The sequence below is a fragment of the Elephas maximus genome, chromosome 5 (genome assembly GCF_024166365.1).
Source record: "Elephas maximus indicus isolate mEleMax1 chromosome 5, mEleMax1 primary haplotype, whole genome shotgun sequence".
NCBI lineage: Eukaryota > Metazoa > Chordata > Mammalia > Proboscidea > Elephantidae > Elephas > Elephas maximus.
Window position 1 is genome coordinate 77,591,870 of NC_064823.1, and position 26,878 is coordinate 77,618,747.

Sequence of the window (26,878 nt, forward strand, 5' to 3'; positions counted from 1 at the left end):
GTTAATAGGCAGTGATAGAATTAATTTTATTTAAACATGGAATCATGCTATACATACTATAAAACCAAAACCCAAACCCAGTGCCATTGAGTCGATTCCGACTCATAGTGACCCTATAGGACAGAGTAGAACTGCCCCGTAGAGTTTCCAAGGAGCACCTGGCAGATTCGAACTGCCGACCCTTTGGTTAACAGCTGTAGCACTTAACCACTAAGCCACCAGGGTTTCCATACATACTATAAGTGTATGAAATTAATTTTATTTGAATTTCAGTGGAAAACAAAATGAAACTGAAGAGACTGATGAAACTCACAACTCCAAAATAAAGCATTTCAGTTTCCTAGAAATACCATACAATCCAGCAATTCCACTCCTACTAATATATCCTAGAGAAATAAGAGCTGTCATATGAATAGATATATAGACACAAATGTTCATTATAGCATTTTTCACAATAGCAAAAAAATGGAAACAACCTAAGTGCCCATCAAGAGATGAATGGCTAAACAAATTATGGTACATACACTCAATGGAATACTATGCAACAATAAAGAACAATGATGAATCCTCAAAACATCTCACAACATGGATGAATCTGTAGGACATTATGCTAAGTGAAATAAGTCAATTGGAAAAGGACAAATGTTACAGGACACCACTATTATAAAAAGGAAAGGTTTACACACAGAAACAAACAATCTTTGATGGTTATGAGGGAGGGAAGAGGTGGGGAGGGGAAATCACTAACTAGATAATAGACAAGTACCAACTCTGGTGAAGGGGAAGACAATACACAATATAGAAGTCAGCACAACTTGACTAGGTCAAAGTTATAGAGGCTTCCTAGACACATTGAAATACCTTGAGGGACTGAGTTACTGGCCGAAGGCTTGGGATCATGGTCTTGGGGGACATCTAGGTCAACTGGCATAACATTGTTCATAGAAAAATTGGTCTACAACCTACTTTGGTGAGTAGTGTCTAGGATCTTAAAGCTTTCAAGTGATCGTCTTTGTTGTTGTCATTAGGTGCCGTTGAGTCAGTTCTGACTCAAAGTAACCTTATGTACAACAGAATGAAACACTGCCTGGTACTATGTCATTCTCACAATCGTTGCTATGTTTGAGCCCATGTTGCAGCCACTGTGCAATCCCTCTAGTTGAGGATATTCCTCTTTTTCACTGACCCTCTATATTTTACCAAGCATGATGTCCTTTTACATGATGTCCTTTTACCCTCTATATTTTACCAAGCATGATGTCCTTCTGATAACATGTCCAAGTACGTGAGACAAAGTCTCACTATCCACACTTCCAAGGAGCACTCTAGCTGTACTTCTTCTAAGACAGTCTTGTTCATTCTTCTGGCAGTCAGTGGTATATTCATTATTCTTCACCAACATCATAATTCAAAGGCATCAATTCTTCGATCTTTCTTACTCATTTTCCAACTTTCACATGTACATGAGGTAATTGAAAATATCATGGCTCGGGTATCTTTGCTTCTCAAAACTTTACAGAGGTCTTTTGCAGCAGATTTGCCCAATGCATTATGTCATTTGATTTCTTGACTGCTGCTTCCATGGGTGTTGATTGTGAATCCAAGTAAAATGAAATCCTTGACAACTTCAATATTTGCTCTGTTTACCATGATGTTGCTTATTGGTCCAGTTGTGAGGAATATTTGTTTTCTTTATGTTGAGGTGTAATCCATACTGAAGGCTATAGTCTTTGATTTTCATCAGTAAGTGCTTCAAGTCCTTTTCACTTTCAGCAAGTGAGTTTGTATTATCTGCATATGGCAGGTTGTTAATGAGTCTTCCACCAATTCTGACACCACGTTCTTCTTCACAGTGTCTGGGATCTTAAAAGCTTGCAAGCAGCCATCTAAGATTCATAGGTTGGTTCCAACCTGTCTAGAGCAAAGGAGAACAACAACAACAAAAACCTAAGATACAAGGAAAATATTAGTACAAAGGACTAATGGATCACATGAACCACAGCCTCCACTAGCTTGAGCCCAGAACTAGATTTTGCCGGGCTTTCACCACAACTGCTCTAATAGGGACCACAATAGAGGGTCCTAGACAGAGCAGGAGAAAAATGTGGTACAAAACTCAAATTCACAAAAAAAAGACCAGACTTACTGGTCTGACAGAGACTGGAGGAACCCTTGAGACTATGGCCACTGGACACTCTTCTAACTCAGAACTGAAGCCACTCCCAAAGTTCACCTTTCAGCCAAAGATTAGATAGACCTATAAAACAAACAATAACACACTTGAGAAACATGCTTCTTAGTTCAGTCAAGTATACCAGACCAAACAGGCAACACCTACCCAAAAGCAAAGATGAGAAAGCAATAAAGGACAGGAAAACTGGACAAATGAACTGGGGGATCCTAGGGTAGAAAGGGGGAGAGTGCTGACACATTGTAGGGATTGCAACCAATGTCACAAAACAATTTGTGAATAAATTTTTGGGTAAGAAACTAATTTATGCTGTAAACTTTCACCTAAAGCACAATTTTTTTAAAAATACAAAACATTTTCCTAAAGAATATTATGTATAAGGTCAGAGCTGTTTTGTTTTTTAACTACAGGATTCAACTTTAGACAGTATCTCTTTACTCTGTGCTATGAGAGATGAGATATTTGCTTTTCACCTCCTAGAATCTCATCCCAACTGTTTTTGTAAGTGTATTAGGTTTACATTGCCATAGTTCATAACTTATACATAATTCCTGCAATTGTATTTAAATAGGTACAAATTTTCTATCAGCTCTTTGAACAGAGTCTCTATTCCTAAAATCTTTATTTTCATCCATCTTTTGGTTGAATGAATTATGGCATCAGAAATACATCCTTTTTTTTTCAGCTTTAATAATGGGCTTGTTATTGTAAGCTTTTGCATACTTGAAAATATCTGTCCATTGCCTTTAAACTTGAAGGGCAATTTGCCTAGTTATAACATTCTAGGGTTATGCTTTCTTTTTCTTAAAACTTTTAGATCTTGTGTCTGTCTCTGGCATTGAATGGGGCTTCTGTGAAGTATCAAACCAATCATGTTTATTCTCCTTGTCTGTAATTTGCTCTCTCTGCCAGGATGATGTGGTGGGATGGATCAGCTTTGTGTAGCCTTTCTTGACATGGTCTTGTAACTCACACACAAGTGATTGGGTGGGCCTGTGCAAATAAGGTACCTGTGGCCCACCAGGAGGATTGGTCAGTTTTGTCATCCTGCTAGGCTTAAAATGAGCCATCCTAGGGAGGCTCACCACCACCAAGAAAGAAGAGCCAGGAGCAGATGTGTTCTTTGTACCTGGGATCCCTGCACTCAGAAGCTCCTGGAACCAGGAGACTGAGACTGAGAGATAAGTAGATAGATAGATAGATAGACACACACAGAAAGAGAACTATAACACTGAAGACTTTGAGTAGCGGTGGCAGAGAAACAGCTGCAGCAGAACTAGGAGATGGGGTAGGACACGGCCTGGCCCACAGAGTGAAAAAACTGAGTGCCTTTGGGTAGGAGGCTGGCGCAGTAGGGTGCCTCCAGGCACTTGGTGAGGCTAAGTTTGCCCACCCACAGAGCTGGAGCTGAGAGACTTAAGGCCAAGGCTTACCAGCGGAGTGGGGTGCCTCAGGACCCTTATTGGCAGAGCTACAATAGTTTTGTAATGCTTGCCAGAGCAGGGCAGAGGCCGAGCAGCTAGAAAAGGGCATATATGTGGGCACAGCTGAAAACAGGCTGATGAAAGAGCTGTATCTTGGGTGTTCCTGAACCTGAATTGTAACCTGTTTACTTTCCTAATAAACACCATAATCATGAGTATTGCCTGTGAGTTCTGTGTGGCTGTTAAAATGAATTATCAAACTCAGCAGCGAAGTAGAGAGTGCTGTGGGAGGGATGGCTGGTGTCAGAATTGGTGAGGATGGCAGAGGGAGGAGGCATGTTTGACCTCTGCCTTATAGGAATCAGCCTTGGGCTGTTGATCTTGATCCTCCTTCCCCCTTGTGAAGTTAGAGGAGGTCAGATGCCGCCACCATTCCATTTTTACAGATGCCCTCATGATTTTTTTCCTTTCTTCTCTCACTAACTTCACCAAGATATAATTTTGTGTTAAATGTTAAATATTTGTTTTTACCACATGGTCCTTCAATATGCGAATTTAATTCTTTCTTTAGTTCATGAATTATTTGTATTTATTTCTCTTGTTCTCATGGAGCTATGCATTAGTTGAATTCCTGTTGATTTTTATTTCTGTTATCACTCTAAGGTCATTTTCATATTCTTGTGCTTTTCAATTTTATTTTAAGTGATCTTTCTTCAAGCCTAATCATAGTTTCTGTCCCTGACATTGTTTTATTTGTATTTATTCTAAATTTTGGTGTTTCTAATATAGTTTTTGTGTCTAATATAGCTTTCATGTCTCAATTCTGTTTTGAGTGATTTCTTTAAGCCTATCCATTCTCTGTGTCCCTGACTTTCTTTAATTCACATTTATTCTAGTTTTTGGTGTTTCTAACATAGCTCTCATGTCTCTAATCATATTTATTTTTGTCTTACATTATTGTTTTGAATTCTGCCCTGATGGCTTTTAATCTCCTTTTGTGACTTTATAGTCTCCCTTATAACATTGTGTCTCTTCTTTCATATCTCTCTGTCTTTATTTCAGTGTGTGTATGTATGTGTGTATACCTTGTATATGCCTATATTTTATTACCTGTAATTTTTTTGAGTGTGGATTATTATTTGTCATAATAATTTCAGTTGTGTCTGTTTGGGTAACTACTTGCCTGATGTGTTTCTTATACTTACTGAGCATTTGCTCTTTGAAAACAATTCTAACTCCTTTACAATAATTATCTCATTTAAGTTCTTCATTTGTTTTGCATCCATGCCTTTACTCCTTTTTTTTTTTTTCCATACTCCTTTCTGATTATTATTCATCTTTGAAGGAATGAGATGATTTACCTACTGGAGATTATAAAGCAATGTGCCAAGAAGGGGTTGTAGAGTGATTTGGAGTTATCAACAGTCTCTATTAGGGCTTGACGCCTCCAACATTTCTGCCCAAAATGTGTTATTTTCTTCCACCCTTGGAACATGTTTCCTCAGTATTCTTGCAGTCGATGTTGCTATTGAAATGCACTTTAAATCCATTGCAATCTGACCCTTATTATTTCTTCTCCCCCCTTCATTTTACTTTTGTCAGTGGCAAACTCACCGCTCACTGCACTTTTCTTAACCAAGCTCAATGTTAGACCAGGGGTTGCAACTCAAATGTCTGCAAGGAACAGATAGGTGAACATAACAAGGATACCATCTATGAAAGGACAATTTTTAACATGAAAAAAAAAACCAGTCTAATGCATTGTTTCTTATAACCTTGTTCAAACTCCACTAAAAACAAGAGTTATAAACAAAAAGAAAAACGATGCACACACAAAATGAATAAATAAATCAAAAGGATGAAGAATAGAGACAATGCACTGATCTCAATGAAATAAAGAGACTACCACAACATCAAACCACAAACTGTAAAGTACACCTGCCAAATGCTGACGGATCTGCAGGATACTGAGGCAGCTCACAGAGAACCAACACATCCTGCTTCTGATGGCTTCAAGCAACACACTTTTTTTTCCCCTCAAAGTAAGTGACCCCATCCCGAAAGTCATATCCAATAATATACGTATATAATTCTTGTTATGTACCATCCAGTCGATTCTGACTCACAGTGGCCCCAAACAACAGAGTAGAACTGCCCCTGTCTTAGGCTAGGTTCTCTAGAGGAGCAAAACCAGTGACGAAGCATATATATATATATACACACACATATACATATACATTTTTTATACATATACATATACATATACATATACATATACATATACATATACATATACATATACATATACATATACATATACATATACATATACATATACATATACATATACATATACATATACATATACATATACATATACATATACATATACATATACATATACATATACATATACGTGTGTATGTGTGTGTAGATACAGAAAAAAAGACAGAGATTTATTTCAAGGAAATGGCTCACACAGTTGTGGAGGTTGGCAAGTCCCAAAGCCATGGGTCAGGCATCATGCTGGAGGCTTCTCCTGATTCACTTGGTTGCAAGGGGTGACAAACCTAAAATTGGCAGGTCAGACGGCAGGCTGCTGGCTCACATCCCAAATATGTCAGAGGATGATGAGTCAGATGCAGGAACCAGAGAGGGTGAGCTTTGCTGAAATATCCATATATATTGGATGCAGGCCACACCCCCAAGGAAACTCCTTTTTCAACTAATTGGGTACTCACATCAGATCACAAAATGGAGGATGATTACATAATATCTGCCAAACCACTGAGAATCATGGCCTAGCCAAGTCAACACGTAACCTTAGCCATCACAGCCCCATAGGGTTTCCTAGTCTGTAATCTTTACAGGAGCAGATTGTCAGGTCTTTTCTCCCATGGAGCTGCTGGTGGGTTCAAATGGCTGAACTTTCTGTTAGCAGCCCAGCTCTTAACCATTGCACCACCAGGGCTCACTCCCTCTCTCCCCATCTCTCTGTTTGTCTGTCTCTTTCTATATATATACAGAGAGAGTGCAAAAGTCCCTGGGTTACACAAATGATTAAGCACTTGGCTATTAACCGAAAGGTCGATGGTTTAAATTCACCCAGAGGTGCCTCGGAAGAAAGGCTTGGCAATCTACTTTCATGTCTGAAAGATCACAGCGATTGAAAACCTTATTAAAACCTTTCACAGTTTCACTCTGAAACTCAGAGGATTGCCATGAGTCTGAATCAACTCTATAGCAACTGCTGTTGAGTTATATATACGTTGTGTGCCATCGTGTCAATTCCAATTCACAGCAACACAATATGACAGAATAGAACTGCCCCATATGTTTCCTGTGCTGTTATCTTTGGGGGAGCAAATTGCCAGGTCTTTTCTCCCACAGAGCCACTGGTAGGTTCAAAGGGCTGGCCTCTCAGCAACCCAGCAGCCCAGTGCTTAACTATTATGCCACCAGGACTCTGTCTCTCTCTCTAAATATAACCATTATTATTATTATTATTATTATTATCATCATCATCATCATCATCATCATTATTCAGTGCTGACTATTCCTATTGCTATGGTTTAAATAGTCACACTCATATCTTTGAATGGACATTTCTTTCTCTTTGAGGGTAGGAAGGGTGAGCAATACCATACACTATTAACTCTGCCTATCTTTATAGAGGGGAACACTGATGGCACAGTGGTTGAGAAATCAGCTGCTCACCAAAAGATTGGAAGTTCAAATCCACCAGCCACTCCCTGGAAACCCTATGGGGCCATTCTGCTCTATCCCGTAGGGTAGCTATGAGTCAGAATCAACTCAGTGGTAATGGGTTTGGTTTTTCTTTTTTTTTTTTTTGGTTATCCTTATGAAGTTTGACTAACTGTTGTTTCCTAGTGTAGAGTTGTCAAGTTATAAGTCTCAGAACTGTTTCTAATATGTCAGCATTCCAAGGTATATGAAGAATTTTTCTGCACAAATTGCATAGAAACATAATTTTTCCTTTCTATTTTACATGAAATGTTACTAATTCAAGGTGTCAACACTGATTTCTAATGTTGACCGGAAACTGTGGATGGCAGTTACTAAGTTTTTAATTATCTTTTAAAGGGCATGACACCTGAATTACTTGCTGAGAAATGCAATTTCTTTTATATATAGCATTTTTTTAAAATGGCACCCATTGTCTCTACAGCATATCTTATTATAATACAGAAAAGTTTAAAAACATTGTAAATATCCATCAATATTGCGGTATTCAAGTGTCATTATCCATTAAAAATAATGTTTTGAAGCATTTAATAAAATTTAAAATGTTCAGGAAGTAATTGTAAGAGAGAAAAAGGGTACAAAATCATAGTTATTATTTCAACTTTAGAAAAAACATAATATACACATAAAATAATCTGACAGGAAATATTTTAGCCTATTGATTGTGATTATCTCTAGGTCATGAAATTATGGACGATCTTTAATTTTCTTCTTCATGTTTTCACTGAATCCTTGAAATTGTCTCTATTAGACATGGGTTTTCTAATAAGGACAAACAAAATTTTAAAACAAGTAATGTAAGAAAAAAAAAATCGCCGTAGAGTTGATTCTGACTCAAAGCATCTCTACAGGAAGAACTGTCTCATGGGATTTCTAAGACTGTAATCTTTACCAAAGCAGACTGCCACATCTTTCTCCCACGGAGTGGCTGGTAGGTTCGAACCACCAACTTTCAGTTAGCAGCTGAACTCTTAACCACTGTGCCACCAGGATTCCTTAAAAAAAAAAAAGTAACATATGGAGGAAAAAATAGAAAATAGCCTTTGATAACAAAAAGTTTTGGAATTACTACTTTAATGTTGCAATGGAAATTGACAAGGTAAAAACAGACATAAAGTGATTATTCCATTTCTTCCAAGATGACTCCCATCCTCTCTTTAAACCCACCACTGACCTGACTCCTGGGTTACCTGACCAGCCTGGAATATTCAATCTCAATGTGAAAGGAGAGATGTGGCATGTCTGCTTTGATTCTAAAAATACAAAATGAAAAATGAATAGAAATTAATTAAAACAACCAAAGAAATCATAATTTCTAACAAGTAAGCATTTTTCTCCCCTAGTGCTTTTTATCTTTCAGCCTATTGAATAAAATCCACTCAAGTAAACTTGGGCTTCTATATTCTCTATCAATTATGCTACAAGTGCTAACAGCTAATACCTACAATAATAATAAGCACCATAACCAAACCAAACCAAACCCAGTGCCATCGAGTCGGTTCTGACCCATAGCGACCCTACAGGACAGAGTGGAACTGCCCCATAGAGCTTCCAAGGAGCACCTGGCAGATTCGAACTGCTGACCCTTTGGTTAGCACCCGTAGCACTTAACCGCTATGCCACCAGGGTTTCCCATAATAAGCACAGTTTGTCTAAAACAATTTGAAATGAAAATCATGTTATAGCATTCAGTTTTGATTTAATAAAATAACTAGAAATTGATAAATACAGTATATATCGTCTCAAGTGGTAACCAAGGACATTTAAAAACCAAACCCAAACTTGTTACTTTCTCATCATTCCGACCCATAACGACCCTAAAGCACAGAATAGAACTGCCCCAAAGGGTTTCCAGTGAGCTACTGGTGGATTAGAACTGCTGACCTTTTGGTTAGCTGCCCTGTCACTTGGCCATTGCGCCATCAGGGCTCCAAGAGCATTTAGTAAAGGTATTATTTAGTTGGAAGTGTCATAGAATGCCGATAAATATAGATTTTATATTCAAATAGCCTCCCGGTTTAATAAGATTGTTATCGAATTTCCAGGTTTTAGGTGAAGATGAGTTGCATTTGCAGTTTCTTCAGCCTAAATTCAAATTATAAGTATTATCAATCCTCACGATTCAGTGAACAGATAAAATTGTAGCTGTGGCCAGGGAGAAAAGTTGGCCCCCTGGTAAGTGCTGTTTATTACTGCGCCTAATGTAAGTTGGAACCCTGGTTAAAGTAAGTTGTTGCAGTGGTTAAGAGCTCAGCTGCTAACTTAAAAGGGGCAGTTCTACCCTGTTCTACAGGGTCACTATGAGTTAGAATCGAATTGACCACAATGGGTGTTTTTTTTTGTAAGTCAGCATTTGCTACAGTTCCAGAAAGCTCTTAGAGAAGAGAAACATTTGATTAGGTATCTGAAGGAAATTCTTTAAATACCTAGTTATTTTGGAAACAGCATCTAAACTATACTTATAGTGGATAATATACCCTTTAATAATAGTTGCTTTATTGATAGGCTTGCTTTAAAAAAATGTTTTGAAGCATTTCACTGTTACAGCTATGTATATGTATATTTATGTGTGTATACATGTGTATGGGTGTGTATATGTAGACACACACACGCACACATACATGTATACATATCAGCATGAATTTTTCTCCAGGGAAAGCTTTTACCTTTACCTTATAGCATTCTGGTATGTTTCCAAGTCTCATATTCTCAGTCAGAAACAAAGGTGAGGTCAGTAAGGGAACCTCAACCCATTGAGCATTAGGGTCTTTGTCAGTTATCACCAACAGCAGGGTTTATGACAAATGAGGAGCCAGGCTTCCAGCTGAATTTCAGTTTAGTTATTTTTGTTTTAATGTATGTGTGAATCAATTAATCCTGTCATAGAAGGGCATCGTAAACTGTGTGCCAGAGTTAATGAGTCAGACATTAGCACATCATTACACCAGCTGGCACAATGTAGCATGTGTTGTTTGTCATAATATACACTACCATGCTTAACAACCATTAATTGTTTACACGAGCAGTCATATTTTTCTGCAAAGAACCTTCAGCGACTGCTTAATATTTTGAAGGCTTTTTTAATTGAAGAACTATTACAAAAAAAGATATTGTCACTAACATTTAGAAGACGGAGAATGTCTTGAGAACCTTTAAAAAAAAAAATTCCCATGCTGCAGAATCAAATAAATCATTAAAGTCATTTGCATGACTGATTCAACTACCATGAGCGATGACTCCCTAAGTGAAAGGAAAGATACTGTCTTAAGAAAAAGTTGGCGAGATGGAATTCCCTTCTAGTACATTTTTTGAGGATCAGTGAGGCCTGTATCCGAGGTACATGTATTACTACTAGTACTTCTTAAGAGAAAATACAATCATGGGTTTATAATTTTTTTTAATCATTATAAAAACCTTGGCTGTTGTGGTTTTCTTGGCTGATGAAAGGCAGCATGTGGCCTTCACAGCTCAGAGTTATAGTTTACTAGCTTTCCATGGATTGGCTCCAGTTGATTTCTGCACGTTTTCATTGATCATGTGGTTTTTCCCAGCCAAACACAGACACCATGAGTAAAGGCAAGGTTTGCAAAAGAATCAGAAGCATAAATCAGGTAAACTTGTCCCCTCTAACTCATAGCCTATTTTCTCAGGGGAGTTTGGGTCATAGATTAACAATGCCTTATTAGTTGAAGGGATTTAATAGAAACATGAATGTAATAAAAACATGAACAATTTTATATGGGCTGGGCAGTGTTTCATTCTGTTGTACATAGGGTTGCTATGAGTCACAATAGACTCGATGGCACCTAACAACAAGCATGTAAGAAATCAAGCTGAATAAAGTAATGAATGCAGATAGGAAATACATTGAATAAAAATAATTTTAAAAATCTTACAAGATATATGAAAGCAATCTGCAAAGTGCTTACACAAAAAACTACTATAATCATTACTACAACTGTACTCCAGTTGTTCTTTTTTAGAACAATTGTTGTTATGTGGAAAAAAAAAAAGTTTTTTTTTTTTTAGGAAAAATAGGCCACAGAGACTTCCTCTACCTTTGGGAAGGGTTATTCCTGTGTTTGTACATATTGTACTCAGAAGAGATGTTTTGAATATTTTACTCTTCACGCAGTTATCCCTAGAAATATGCATCATATAATACTTAATATTTTCATTTTTATAAGTGCAAGCACACACACATATCTTTGCATTTTGACGTGGTGAAGATTTAGCTTTTTTGCTGTCTTCTCTAGTATTCTTTTTAATCTTCACCTGCCCATGTTCTTTACTGACACAGCAGATGTGCTTAACATGAAGAAACAAAAAGTCAATATACATTTATCTATTTTTTTTTATTATTATTTGGTTGAAGTTTTCCTCAAGCTTTAAGGTACATAAGAATTATCTATGATATTTATTACACGTGCAGATTCCCGAAGATTCTGATTCAGTTGTTACCAATCAGGTTTAAGCTGGGACCCAGTGATCTGCATTTGAACAGCTCCCCCAGATAATTCCAATAGAGATGAAGGAAAAATAATAACTTTGAACCAGTGAGTACCATGGAATTTGAAAAATACATTACATTACATACAAGAAGAAAACGTGGTATCCAGAGGCATCAAAAATATTTTAAAACACTATGTATGTTTTTAAAATGTTTTAATATTTACATTGTGATGTCCTAATGTAACAAAAATACAAAAAGCATGCACAATTTCCTTATATAAATTGATGATCCCTGATTAGGTAAAAGTATTCTCATTAAAGCTAAATTTTCTCTGCAACAGGTTAGCTACTAAACTTTCAGGAAGTGAGTTGGAGAATAACATTCAAAATAAGTCTACTCTTTCTGTTTGTTTTTCAAAAATATTCCAGTTTTTCAAAAATATTTAGGACAAGTTGCCTCCCAGGATCCACCAAAGAAATGTCAATACTGACTGAACCAAGTGAAATTGCCAGCATTTACCTGTTTTTGACCCACAAAAATGGCAATTTCATTTGGTTCAATCTAATATCATCACTGGAAAGTATCCAAATCATGTCCTAATGAGCCTTGAACTAGAATCACTGACACCTGGAGACCACACTGACATTTTAAATAGGATCGGCTATCCAAAAAAAAAAAAAAAAAAAAGGAGTAGTGAGGACAAACTAATTATTATGGATTGAATTGTGTCCCACAAAAAGATATGTTAAAGTCCTAACTCCAAGTACCTGTGAATGTGACCTTGTTGGAAATAGGGTCTTTGGAAATATTATCAGTTTAGTTAACATGAGGTCATGCTGGAGTAGGGTGGACCATAATCCATGTAAGTGGTAGGTATCCTTGTAAAAGTAAGAGAAGAGACAAACACAGAGGGAGACGAACACACAAAGACAGAGGCAGAGATTGGAGTGAAGCATCTACAAGCCAAGGAATGCCAAAGATCACCAGGAACCACCATAAGTTAGGAAGAGGCAAGGAAAGATCTTCCCCTAGAACCTGCAGAGAGACCATGGTCCTGCCGACAACTCAAATTTGAACTTCTAATCTCCAGAACTGTGAGACAATACATTTCTGTTGTTTTAAGTCACCCACTTTGTGGTACTTCATTATGGCAGCCCTAGAAAATGAATACACTAGCCCTTTAGTTTGAAAAAAGAAACTCTAGTAGTTACTCAAGACATGTCTCATATCATGGATGAAATGGAAGTGGAGATGTGAGTCCTGCTTGGAAGTGAAGTAAAAATGTCCAAGACTCTTTCTTGCCTTGGTGGTACCTGTCCACATTCTGCTCATTTGCCTAGAATATTCTTTACTCCATTCTTCTGAGTGACTGGCTCCAGGTCTCAAATTAAAGGTAACCTTTTCAGAGATCTTTTTTAACCATTCAATTTAAAATAGGTCCTCTTCTATCCGTTCTCTCTCACAGCATCTATTTGTTTTTTCTCACACCACATATCACAAATTGTGATTATATATTTGTGTATTTACTCTTTACTTAATTTTCTATCTCTCCATACTCTATTCTAAGTGAAAAGAGGGTAAGAACCATGCCTGTAGACACACAATAAAAATTTAGTGCATGAGTTAGCTAGTTAATTCTATTTCTTTTCCATTATTATAAACCAGTTGTCATTGAGTTGACTCTGATGTGTGTTAGAGTAGAACTGTGCTTCACAGGGTTTTCAATGGCTGGTTTTTCAGAAGTAGATGGCCAGGCCTTTCTTCCAAGGTACTTCTGGGTGGACTCCAACTTCCAACCTTTCAGTAAACAGGCGAGCATATTAACTATTCAGACCATCCAGGGACTTTAGAGACTCCTCCATTAATATATAAGTATCCAAAATCATCCAAAATCCTGTCTTTTTTTTTTTTTCTATTTCATGTGTCAGGGTTATCCCAAGCAATGTAATTTTGCCAAATAAACATAATGGAAGGTAATCTTATTTGTAAAAGTACTTTAAATAATCAAATTAAATATAAATAATGAAGAAGGTCAAAGGGAAATCACTTTTCAAGCTGTTAACACCAAACTGTGTATGATATTATTCCTCTTGGCAAGATAGTTCATCGTGTTCTATAAACAAGATACCTTATCATCAAAATTTAGAGACTTATTTTAACTTTGGGGAGGTTTATAGCTGTTTAAACAGAAAAGAAGCTATCAAATTTACCAAGTAGAAAGGTGAACCCATTGCTTAGGATGAAAAAAAGTAAAATGTACTTTTAACATCATTCTAAATTGGTTCAAGGGTACACATTGCATAGCTACCTCCCATGGGATCCTGCTCCAGGGTGTCATACAACATTGCTTCATGCATAGTGCTGGGGTGTGTGTCAGTCATCAGATTGTTGCTCAGATAGCTGCCCTCCTGTAAGTTACATAGATCAAGTACTTTGCATAGATAAACATAAAGCGCACATAAAAAAAGATAAAAGGCAGAAAAATGAGAAGACGGAGAGAATGAGGGAATGAGGGGGGAAGAAGCAAGGAAAAAAGGGAGGAAGGAAGGAAGGAAGGATCACACTACAAATATACTGTGTTGTTAGCCATTGTGGAGTCACGCCTGACTCATGGTGACCCCATGCACAATGGAACAAAATGCTGCCCAGTCCTGCACAATCCCCAGGATCGGTTGGTTGCAGGTCAAACTGTTGTGATCCATAGAGTTTTCATTGGCTGATTTTCAGAAGTAGATCACCAGGTCTTTCTTCCTAGTCTGTCTTAGTCTGGCAGCTTGTTAAAGTCTGTTCAGCATCAGAGTAACACACAAGCTTCTATTGACAGATGGGTGGTGGCTGCGTACAAGGTGCACTGGTGGGAAAATCAAACCAGGGACCCTGTCATGGAAGGTGAGACTTCCACCACTAAATCACCATTGCCCCTTCCACCATTGCCCCCAAACATTAGAGCAGTAGGAGAAGAATATGCACATAAGTAAATATGTCCTTTGCAATTTTTTGAGACATATGAAACTAAGAATATAATATCAAATGAATTCCACAGAATAATGATTTCAGTAAATCTGTTCCCTTGTTTTTCTTCTTAGGCACCTAGATTTTTTAAACTGCTCTGGTGATTCTCGCCACACAATTTTAATCATGGTATACTTGGGTAATCACTACAGTTATTCCTTAGAAATTTTTCATGATCATTTCCGCAATTGTTTATGAAAACCTATTTTTAATTAGAATTTGCAGACAATCATTACCTCTTTTAGAGATATGGAGAAAAGTTGAACTAAGCTAGAATAAAATCGATTTCATGGGTATGATAATTTTCAAAATCCCACAGACAATGTGATAAAAATGATTTATAGAGTCTTGATGACAAGTTTCATTGCTTCTTTCTTTATGAATAATCTTACATTTATTAACAATATCAATTGAATAAATATCTAATTTTATTAACATTTCATCCATTTACCCTAATAATAAAGATATAAAAAAGAACAATAAAAATGAGATTTTTGTTTGTTTGTTTGATAGCAAAACTCTGGAATCCAATCTGTCCGGTAACCACCCATCTGTTTGTGGTTAGGTTACCATAATCAGCACATGGCTTTTTGCCTCAGTCTTTTGTGAGCCTTGGAATACCCTCAATTCCTGACAGACTCTAATAAAATTATCATTGTTATTAGGTGCTGTCAGTCAGTGTCAACTCATAGCGCCCTATAGGACAGAGTAGAACTGCCCTATAGGGTTTCCAAAGAGCAGCTGGCGGCTTTGAACGCCCAACCTTTTGCTTAGTAGCCAAGCTCATAACTTTACAGCACTGGGGCTCCTCTAATAAAATTACTCTTCCTTATTTTTAAACTACGAATAATTCAGTACCCAAGAAATTAAGTAACACTATTTTCGATTATTTTTTTGTAGTGAAAAAGTAGAAACAACTTGTCATTCTCAATCATAGAAATCACAGGTCACAATTTAGCCTGTGATCTCAAAATTACCTCATAATTGCCATAGAACTCTTTCAACATCTGATACATTTAGTGATTCCAATTTCTAATTATCAGAGCTGTACGTTGATATCTCCCAAGTAAATCATTTTGTTTTCAGGCTAAATTCCCGTTTAAGTTCACAGGTCATGCCTGCTAATTGCCAAACTGTGACTTGATTACAAGGATACTCTATATCTCAGGAAGTGTCAAACTGAAGTCAGCAAATTAAAAAAAAAGAAACATTGAAGTCATCCTCCATCCAAGCAATCTCCTGCCTTCAGATTTTGCATTCTCAGTTCTCCTGCCTGGAATACTCTACCCCAGAAAGACTGTTGGGGCATTTGCTCAAATATTACCATCTCCATGAAGTCTTTCTTGACCACAGTAATTAACATTGCTAATGACCCCTACTGCCCATCCATGTGCCCTGCATTCTTTTCCTCCACGGCATTTATCATCATCATCTGACATTTTCTGTTTTTTTTTTTTTTTTTTATCTTGTTTATTATCTGTCTCCTTCCACTGGAATGCAAGCTTCACGCAGGCAGGAATTTTCATCTGCTTCATCCATTGTTGTTTCCTAGTGTCTGGCATAAGTTGTCGTTAGTTGCCAGTTGATTCTAACTCACAGTAACCCCTTGTGTGCAGAGTAGATCTGCCCCATAGGTTTTTCAAGCCTGTGACCTTTTAGAAGCAGACCACCAGGCCTATCTTCCGAGGTGCTTCTGGGTGGGTCTGAACCGCCAACTTTTAGGTTAGTAGTCCAGTGCTTACAGGGAATCCTATTTGGCATATTGCAGATGTTCGATTAATATGTACTGGATAAATTAATGAAAAAAATAGCCAGCAGACAAAATCATAACCTTTGATGACAAAATATAAATGTCCGTGTATACCATGAAAGATGTATATCACAAGTGATTTTGTGTTATGCCAGGGGAGAAGGACTGGTTGTCTCAAGTTTTTATAGAAGAAAAAAATCTGAAGGTTATAGTTGACCACAGGCAAATCTGAATGCAAGCAAAAGCCAGAAAGAATTTACATTTGTGGTGTAGTGGTTAAGAGTTTGACTGCTAACCAAAAGGTCGGCAGTTAGAATCTACCAGCTGCTCCTTGGAAATCCTATGGGGTAGTTCTAAAGGGTTGCTGTGAGTTGGAATCAGTCGATGGCAATGGGGTTTATTCAGAATTAATAAGGCTTGCATTAGATGCTTTAATTTTAAGTATGAAAAAGGTGTAAATACCAAATACTAATAACCTGTGGAATTAAAAAGTGTTTTAAACTTTGGTATTCATGAATTAAATTTAGTGTATTATTAGAATTTACTGAACATTTAGCATTCTGCTAAGAAGTCTGGCTGCCACACAACATTTGGCAATGTCACAAAGCTCCTACTGTGCATACACACACTGATAGTTGGAATTCCCACAATGTCTGTGGAGAATTCTTCGATTTTGATGTATTATCAGTGTTATATTTTGTTCTTTAATCACGAATTTCAATTACCCTAAGCTTCAACATTATCAATTTCATATCATTTGCACAAATGCTGATACATATTTTTCATAGACAGTCTTCTTGTCTTTCAATGTTCTTTTTGTCCTATAATTTTACAATAAGAGATGTATTTTAAAAATATAAACCAGTGTTCACCAAAAGACACCTTTAAGAGGATGAAAAGGCAATCCACAGAAAGGGAGAAGATATCCTTAGTACATAGAGCCAACAAAGGACTCATATCCAGCATATATAAAGAGCTCTTATAAATAAATAAGAAAAACGTAGGTAACCCAGTAGAAAATGGCCAAAAGGATTGTACAGACACTTCATAAAAAGGATATTTGAATACCCAATAAATATGTGGGAATGTGCTCAAATTTATTAGTCATCAGGGAAATGAATATTTAAATCATAATATGATATCACTATTCATCAAAAAAAAACCAAACAAACCCATTGCCATTGATTTGATTCTGACTCATAGTGACTCTATAGCACAGAGTAGAACTGCCCCATAGGGTTTCCAAGGAATGGCTGGTGGATTGAACTGCCGACCTTTTGGTTAGCAGCCAAACTCTTAACCACTGTGCCACTGCGCATACACACACACACACACACACACACAAACAAATAAATAGTTCTTTAAAACCAAGTATTGTCAAGGCTGTGGAGCAACCAGAACTCTCATACACTGCTGGTATGAGTGTATACGACAACTTTGGACAACTGTTCGACATTATCTACTAAAGCTGAACATATACATATTCATGATTTAGCAATCTCGCTCCTAGGTATATATATACCCAGTGGAAACAGATTCATGCATATGTTCACAAAAATACATCACTAGAATGTTCATAGCCACATTATTTCATAACGGTAATATTCAAAACACGGGAAACTGTACAATTGTCCATCCACGGTAGAATAGGTTTAAAAAATTGTAGTATATCCACACAATGGAATCCTATAGAGTAATGAGATAGAATGAGCTAGAACAAAGTGCAACAACAGAAACGAATCTCACAAACATAATTTTGAGTGGATTTTAAATGAAAGAAACTGAACATAAAAGATTACATACCATATTTTTACATAAAAATAGGAAAACTATGATGTTAGAAGTTAAGATAATACTTAACTTGAGATGACAAAGTGTAAGAGGCCAAAGAGGACATAAAGAGGAGATCCTGGATGTAGATAATATTCTGTCTTTGTTGCTGGTTAATTGTGAATGTTTAAATTATGAAAATTCACCAAGATGTACACCTATAATATATTTACTTGTCTGTGTTAATCCGTAAAGTTCTAATATATCTATAGCCAAAGTATGTAGCACACATTACCTCCTGATTTGCGTGTTGAGTGACCCTTCATGGTTATTATCAACTTCTTTTTTCACTGGAAAATAGGATGCGTGGGCTACTGGGTCCTTTGCTCTACCTAAGTGGCAAAAGAGCCACTTGTTGAGGCTACGGTGAAAAGGCTGAAGGTAACTCCAGGGCCTGCTTCACAGGTGTGCTACTCATAAAGTCACAAGGACCCTGTGCTTAGAAAGGCCCCATACTTGGTTTAATGCTCTACTGTTACATCTTGAAATTCTAAATATTTATTAACAAGGGGACCCACATTTTCATTTTGCACTGGGCTCACTAATTATGTGACAACCCTTGGTAACTCATTTGCCTTTAGTATGTATCTAAGGTAGCCTCTAGGCTTAGAGATTGAGGAGGAATGAGTATATATCAAGGTAGGAGAGACCTTGGTTGGGAATAACAAAAGCCTGGCACTTCAGTAAAATAGTGCCTTATATATGGACACTCAAACAGTGCACTTACATATTCCAAAAATGAATTAATAAAAAAAATAGATCACTGGGCTAAGAAATGAAATTCCAAGATGGAAGAGCATAATTATTAGGTAGTTATTTGTTGAAAGATAGCCAATCAGGCCAAATAATATGTTATATCCCTTCTACTCTTACAATTCTATGACATAATTTAATAACTGGCCATTAATTTATCTTAGCACATCAGAAGAACATTTTTACAGAAATGCTTGATCAGGAATGTTGAAAATGTTGGTTAAGGACATGAATTAGTTCTAAGGCACAATATTCATTCATCCATCCATCCATTCTTCTAACCATCCATTCATTTTTCCACTCATTTCATCCACTAATCCAACTGACAACACAAGGAATACAAAAATAAATCAGACCTGGTTCCATGTTAATGGAGATACAGCATATGTATAAATAAATGTAACAGAAGACAAAAAGTATATTCTAAGAGATATATTTATTGTTAAGGAAATTCAGAGGAAAAGTAATTATTTTAGGCTTGAAAAAATGCGAGAAGCCATGATTGAAAACACAGTCTTTAAATTGAGATTTGAAAGCTAGATAGAACTTAGATGTGCTCAGGGTTTGGAAGATACTTTTCTTCTATTTCATCATGGTCACCTCTTGTTCTTTCATTAATACCTAACTCAGGTATCATCTCTTCTAGGGAATTTTCCCTCACTGTTTTCTACCCATTACAGGTAGGCTGAGCCTTAGATTTAAGTACAAAACGAGATAATTTTAAGGACAAAAATATAAAGAAACTATGGCTACATATTAAGAATCCAATAAAAAATAAAAATTAAATATCAGTTACTGAAGGGGACCTTACTCCAAATTTTTTGGCTTTGAAGTATAGTGTCTTAGTTTCCTAGTGCTATAACAAAAACACAAGTGAGCGGCTATAACAAACAAAATTTATTTTCTCAGTTTAAGAGGCCAGAAGTTCAAATTCAGGGTACCTGCCCTAGGGTAAGGCTCTCTCTGTTTGCTCTAAGGGAAAATCTTTATCTCTTTCAGCTTCTCTTTCTTGGTTTCTTGGCAACGATCAATCTTTCCCCATTTGTGCTTCTTTTATCTCAAAAGCGATTGGCTTAAAACATACCCTACACTGATACACCTTGATTAACATAATAAAAAAACCCATTACCAAATGGGATTGCAACTACAGGTATAGGGGTTAGGATTTACAGCACCTATTTGGGATTGTTGTTAGATGCCTGGAGTTGGTTCTGACTCATAGAGACCCTATGTACAATAAAAAAAAAAAAAAATTTTTTTTTTTTTTGGCACAATAGAACGAAATAATGATGGGTCCTGTGCTATCCTCACAATCATTGCTATGTTTGAGCCCACTGTTGCACCCACTATGTCAATCTATCTTGTTCAGGGTATTCCTCTTTTTCACTGAAACTCTACTTTGCCAAACATGATGTGCTCCTGCAGGCACTGGTCCCTCCTAACAACATATCCGAAGTATGTGAGACGAAGTCTAGCTACCCTTGCATCTAAGGAGCATTCTGGCTGTACTTCTTCCAAGACAGATTTATTTCTTCTTCTGGCAGTCCATGGTATAGTCAATATTCTTCACGAACACCATAATTCAAATGCATCAACTTTTCTTTGATCTTCCACAATCCAATCTATAACATAATTTAATGAGTATTTCAAAGCACAGACTTTAGAACTTCAGATCTGCCTGAGTTTGAATTTCAGTTCTACTTCTCACCAGGTGTATAACCTGGAGTAAACTACTTACCCTCCATTACCTCTGCTTTTTCATCTGTAAAATGGGAATATTAGTATGCTTTCCCTTACAGAGTTATAGTGAAGATTAGATGAGTTAGTATATTTAAGTGCTAGATATTATCATGCTACTACTCCAGGAACTATAATCAGTCTTTTATGCATAGCTTATGCATTGCATAATTTTAGAGCTATTGATAAGAATCCTTACCTTGAAATAACATCCTTTCTTACTCATTTTTCACTGCCTTAATATCCTCTATTGCAGGTCCATATTTTTGCCTTAATTCTTGTATGTCTTTTAAAATTTACACTCTCAGCTTGAGGGAAGGGATTGTGTTCGATTCATCTTTATGCTTCCCTATTTTTTTACTTTTTCCAGTTCCCATTGTGGGAGACTGGGGACCCAACACCTAGTCAGTGTTTTCTTGACAGGCTTTTTGGGGCTGGTTCATAACTATGGTTTGTACCTAAGTCAGACGTTAGTAACCCAGGGACTGCACTATTCAGTTCCCTTAAGTAATCAACATGGTTTGTCTCCTGACTGGACCCTGAATAATATAAAACTCCACCTCTTGCTGGGAGAAGGCCATGTTTTTCAATCTACCACAAATGGTAAGAAAAATCCTGACATTCCTTTATTCAAACTCTCCAATGGCTTTCCATCTCATTCAGAGAAAAAAACTCTAGTCATCTCAATGCCAATAGTAACCTCTTTGGTGTTCTTTGAATGTGTTAGTTACGCTCCTGCCTAAGAGACTTTGGGAAACCCTGGTGACGCAGTGGTTAAGTGCGATGGCTGCTAACCAAAGGGTCACCAGTTTGAATCCACCAGGCACTTCTTGGAAACTCTGTGGGGCAATTCTACTCTGTCCTATAGGGTCACTATGAGTCAGAATCGACTGGATGGCGCTGGGTTTGGGTATTTTTTTGTTTTGTTTTAAGAGACTTTGAGAAAGATATGGTTAACTGAGCCAGCAGAACAAAAGCTGTTAAAAGATTACCATGTAAAAGTTGGGTAAACAAGAACCACATTCTACCAACTTGAAATAAGGTTAATTACTGTGAATTACTACCTCCTTCTTGGTGTTTTTCTAGTCCCTCCCCCCTTTTGACAGGCTCCACATGCACAGAGGAACAAAGTGTGACCACTGTTTGACCTTCCTTAGCCCACAAAAGAGGGGATGTAGTGCTGACAGGACCCCATCTTGAATAGCGGCGGGGTTCCAGATACACTAGCAACATAATTAGTATGCACCGCCATTCTGAGAAGTACCCAACCCTTGAAAGAAACCCACTAAATATTCATTACTCTGTTGTCTCTACCAAACCCATATAAGCCCTAGCCTTGCCCCCCTTTCCGAGTCAGACTTTGGAGCAGCATGAGCCCTCCCTGACTCCTTTCACTTGTCACAAGTAAAATAAACCTGTTAGAGTTGAATCCAAAATTGTCTCCTCTGTGTATACTTACAAGAGATAGACAAGGACCCATTGAGTCCAGAGGACCTCCATGCCCTCAGCAGTAACAACTTTGCTCTTGTTCTTCCATTGCCCGGAAGATACTTCCCCTGGGTATCTGTAGAGATCACTTCGTTACCTCCTCAAATTGGTGCTCAAATGTCACTTTCTCCCCGCCTTCTCTGAACTCCTTATTTAAAATTAAACCAATCTCCTGCAACCATATTCTGCTACGCCCTATCCCTCTTCCCTCTTTCCTTTCTTCCATAGCATTTATAATAAAACACTTGACATTTTATTTATTGCCTATCTCTACTTTCCCCAACCCTAAAACTTAAGTTCCATTAAGGGAATTTTTTAAATCATTTTTTCAGTGCTGTTTTACCTAGACTCTAAATTCATAAATAGATATTTATCAAGTCTGCTGAAATAAGATTATTTTGTAACATATTCAGTCATAAACATTGTAGTGCAAGTCAGTTTATAAGATCCTTTCCTTAAAGCAAATGAAAGGGGTGAAACGAAGAAAAAAATTCAAAGAATAAGAACATAAAGTTATGGAGAAAAGAGGCTATATAAGGGAGCCCCTGAAGAATTTAGGGGCCGGGGTAATATATAGACAAAACTGATCACCTATGATTCCATTTACAAAATTAGGATGGAAGACATTTGAGCAGCAACTTGGAATAGAGGACAGAATGTTAAATTTGTAGTAAACTATCCCAGATTTTTTCCCCAACTCTGTTATTTATTATAAACATAATTCTGGAAAAATCAGTTAACCTTCCTTGCCCTTAGTTCTGCATTTCTAAATTGAAGAAGATAATTTCCTTCCTTGCTTCCCTCAGAGGGTTGATATAAAAATCAGTTGAGATCATGTATGTGGATGAACAAATGTAAAAATATAGGCTGATGATAATGATGGTGATGTGATCTCTAGTAGATGGGACAAGGATGGTTGTGGAGGCAGGATATGCCAAAACTCTCTGGTATACTCTCTGCCAAGAAAGTTGAGGCACAGCCATCTTTAGCTTCAGGGTTACTGACTCTTCATCTGGGATGCAATTAGAGTGATTGGTTTTTAAATCTGTTATGTATTTTGTGTGTGCCATGCCCTTCCCATGGAGTTGGAATTCAACTGTAGTCATTTGCCCTATTTAATTTATTTTATTTTATTTTGCATATCTGGAATTAGTGGCTCAGGAACGTTATATGCAAATATATGCAAAATAGAATACAAATTGGTGTTAAGAGCCAAAAGCCCAGTTTTCTTTTTAAAAAAAAAAAAAAACGGGGAAACATCCTTGGAATAAAAGTCCTGCTCACATGCCTCCTGTGATGTTTATAAGTCATTGTTTAATCAGAGCTTATGGCTACAAATGACAAGAATACACGTCTATATCACATTTATTGCTAGAGAAGCTTACAAAGTTAGCGATATCAGTGCCCTTGACATAATTCCCTTTAGTGAACAAACTTGAACGGTAGATTAAGATCAGCTGAAGTATGGGATGGATAAGTGGAAAGTAGAGATAGGTGGTGAAGTAGCTGTCTCTCACACTTGATGTGCTATACGTCAGTCTGTCACTTCACACATTTGGGTGATGTGTGGGATAAAATCAGATAAATTTTTGTTTATTTTCATGATTAATTGGGTCTAGGGAAAGAGATATCAAATCAGTGGCCTTTTCTGTTCCAAATGAAGGAAATAATTTTACTTCATCCTCGGATTCACAGTAATTGTATAAAGGCTCTCAATCTCTGAAAACTGTGAATAGCCTGTAATACTTTCTTTATACAAACTATACTATTATTTGGAATATAATATTAATAAATAATCTAGTCTCACAAAGCTCAAATTAGTATAAGCTTTTGATACAGAATATCCAGAAGGATAGATGGTAATCATAGTTGTAAAAGGAAAGAAATGCCTGAATTCTGAAAACCCCTTTAAGATGGGGATATCTTTATTATTATTTTTTGCCAGACTGAATCTTTCTGTTGTTGTTCTGACTACTAATAAGAGAGGCCTTGCATATCTATTCTAAGGAAGACTGCATTAATACACTTTTTAAAATTTTTCAAATTACAAGAAACTGACTTCACATAGCACTTTATAATTTCCCTCATCAAATCCTAAAGACTATACTAAAACATCTGTTTTTATAGTATCTTGCTGACAGGAGACTACTATACCCCCTGGGGAGTCTCTTAATTTTCCATAAAATTTGCATGATCATAAATAAGTTATCATGGGGGTGGGGGGCAAGCATATCAACTGCAAACAATGCAGGTATGAAATACTCCTTTCATAACTTAGACCAGAAAACTAAAGATTTTCTGAAAAATTTTTCTCTCCCTCAATCACATTTTAAATGAGATTATAAATTCTTTCTAGAGATTTCTCCCATTTAATATACTCTATCCTGCTATCAAAAATCTAAAGGTAGCTCAAATTACTTCAATATTCAAAAGGCAAAATATATTGCAGATATGTGCAAGTAATAAACCAGTCCAGTTGCTGTTGAGTCTCTTCTCACTCATGGTGACCACATACGTGTCAGAGCAGAATTGTGCTCCACAGGGTTTTCAATGGCTGATTTTTCAGAAGTAGGTCACCAGGCCTTTCTTTCAAGGCACCTCTGGATGGACTAAAGCATGTAAACCTTTGAGTTAGCAGCCAAGCACATTAACCTTCTGCACCACTCGCAGACTCCAAATAATACTTACAGTGTGGCATATATGATAGGGTCTAAAACTGCATGTTTTAGTAACATATGTATACCCTGAATTATGAGACATACGGACCAAGGTAGATCCCCATCTTTTCTTATCATGACACAACACAGCTTTTATACTCATGTAACTGTGAAGGACTTGAAGCACTTACTGATGAAGATCTGAGACCACAGCCTTCAGTATAGACTACGCCTCATCATAAAGAAAACAAAAATCCTCACAGTTAGACCAATAAGCAACATCACGATAAATGGAGAGAAGATTGAAGTTGTCAAGGATTTCATTTTACTTGGATCCACAATCAACACTCATGGAAGCAGTGAGACAGGCAAGAGATCCAGCTGGCTGAATTAAATAGCCCCTGACTCAGTAGTCTTGGAATTTAAACCTAAGTGCCGACCACCAGGTAAGCTTTACTGCTGGCACCCAAGAACTACTTGTGATTAACAAACTAGGTGCTTAGACATGATAAGGGGCTATATTTCAAGGCCCTGTGTGCTTGGCCAGCTATAAATTACTGAAAATCCTCCTGAGTTGTTTTTCAAGGCCTCACCAGGGGCAGAGCATGCACAGTAAAGATCAACGTGGTCTATGACTGACCTTCCACATGAGACAAACTTGAGCAGGGACCCCTCGCCAGGACTCAAATCAAGGTCCAGAGGCATTACACATGTACAACATCCCAGAATAAGTCCTGTTCGACATCCCAGCAGCCTTTGTGACAGATTCCATCCGACTTCCAACAACCTCTGCGAGGAATCCATCTTGAATTCTAACTGTGCATGCTTTTGATTTTCATAATCCCTCCCCTTCTCCTGGAAATCTCCACTCATATAATGAATAAAGATAATGTTTTTTTCCCACCTAAAATCTTTTATAAACCCTAGGAAATCCTTTGTTCACGAGAGACTGCAGGCTAGTGCAGATGGAAACCCCTCTCCACCTCTCCCTTGTGAGCTTTTTGCTTTCTTTCACTAATAAACCTTTGTTTGTGTGGAACCTCTGAACTTTTCCTGGTCATTCTTAGTCAGAAGATGGTAAGAACCTAGGCAGGGCTTAGTCCCGAGCTGGGAAGATTTGCCCTGCAACAGCAGCAGTCAAGAAACCAGACAACGCATTGCACTGGGCAAATCTGCTGCAAAAGACGTCTTTAAAGTGTTGAAAAGCAAAGACGTCACCTTGAAGACTAAGGTGCGCCTGCTCCAAGCTATGGCATTTTCAATAGCCTCATATCCATGTGAAAGCTGGACGATGAATAAGGAAGACTGAGGAAGAATTGAAGCCTTTGAATTGTGGTGTTAGCAAAGAATATTGAATATACCACAGACTGCTAAAAGAGTGAACAAATCTGTCTTGAAAGAAGTACAACCAGAATCCTCCTTAAAAGCAAGATTGGCGAGACTATGTCTCACATACTTTGAACATGCTATCAGGAGGGACTGGAAACCCTGGTGGTGTAATGGTTACGAGCCATGGCTGCTAACCAAAAAGGTCGGTCGACACTTTGAATCCACCAGGCCCTCCTTGGAAACCCTATGGGGCAGTTCTATTCTGTTCTATAGGGTTACTATAGGGTAGTATGAATCAGAATCAACTCGATGGCAACAGGTTTTTGTTTTCTTTTTTTTACTTTTTATCAGGAGGGATCAGTCACTGGAGAAGGACTTCATGCCTGGAGAGGGTCACCGAAAAAGAGGAAGACCCTCAATGAGATGAATTGACACCGTGGCTGCTACTATGGGCTTAAGCATAACAATGATTGTGAGGATGGTGCAGGA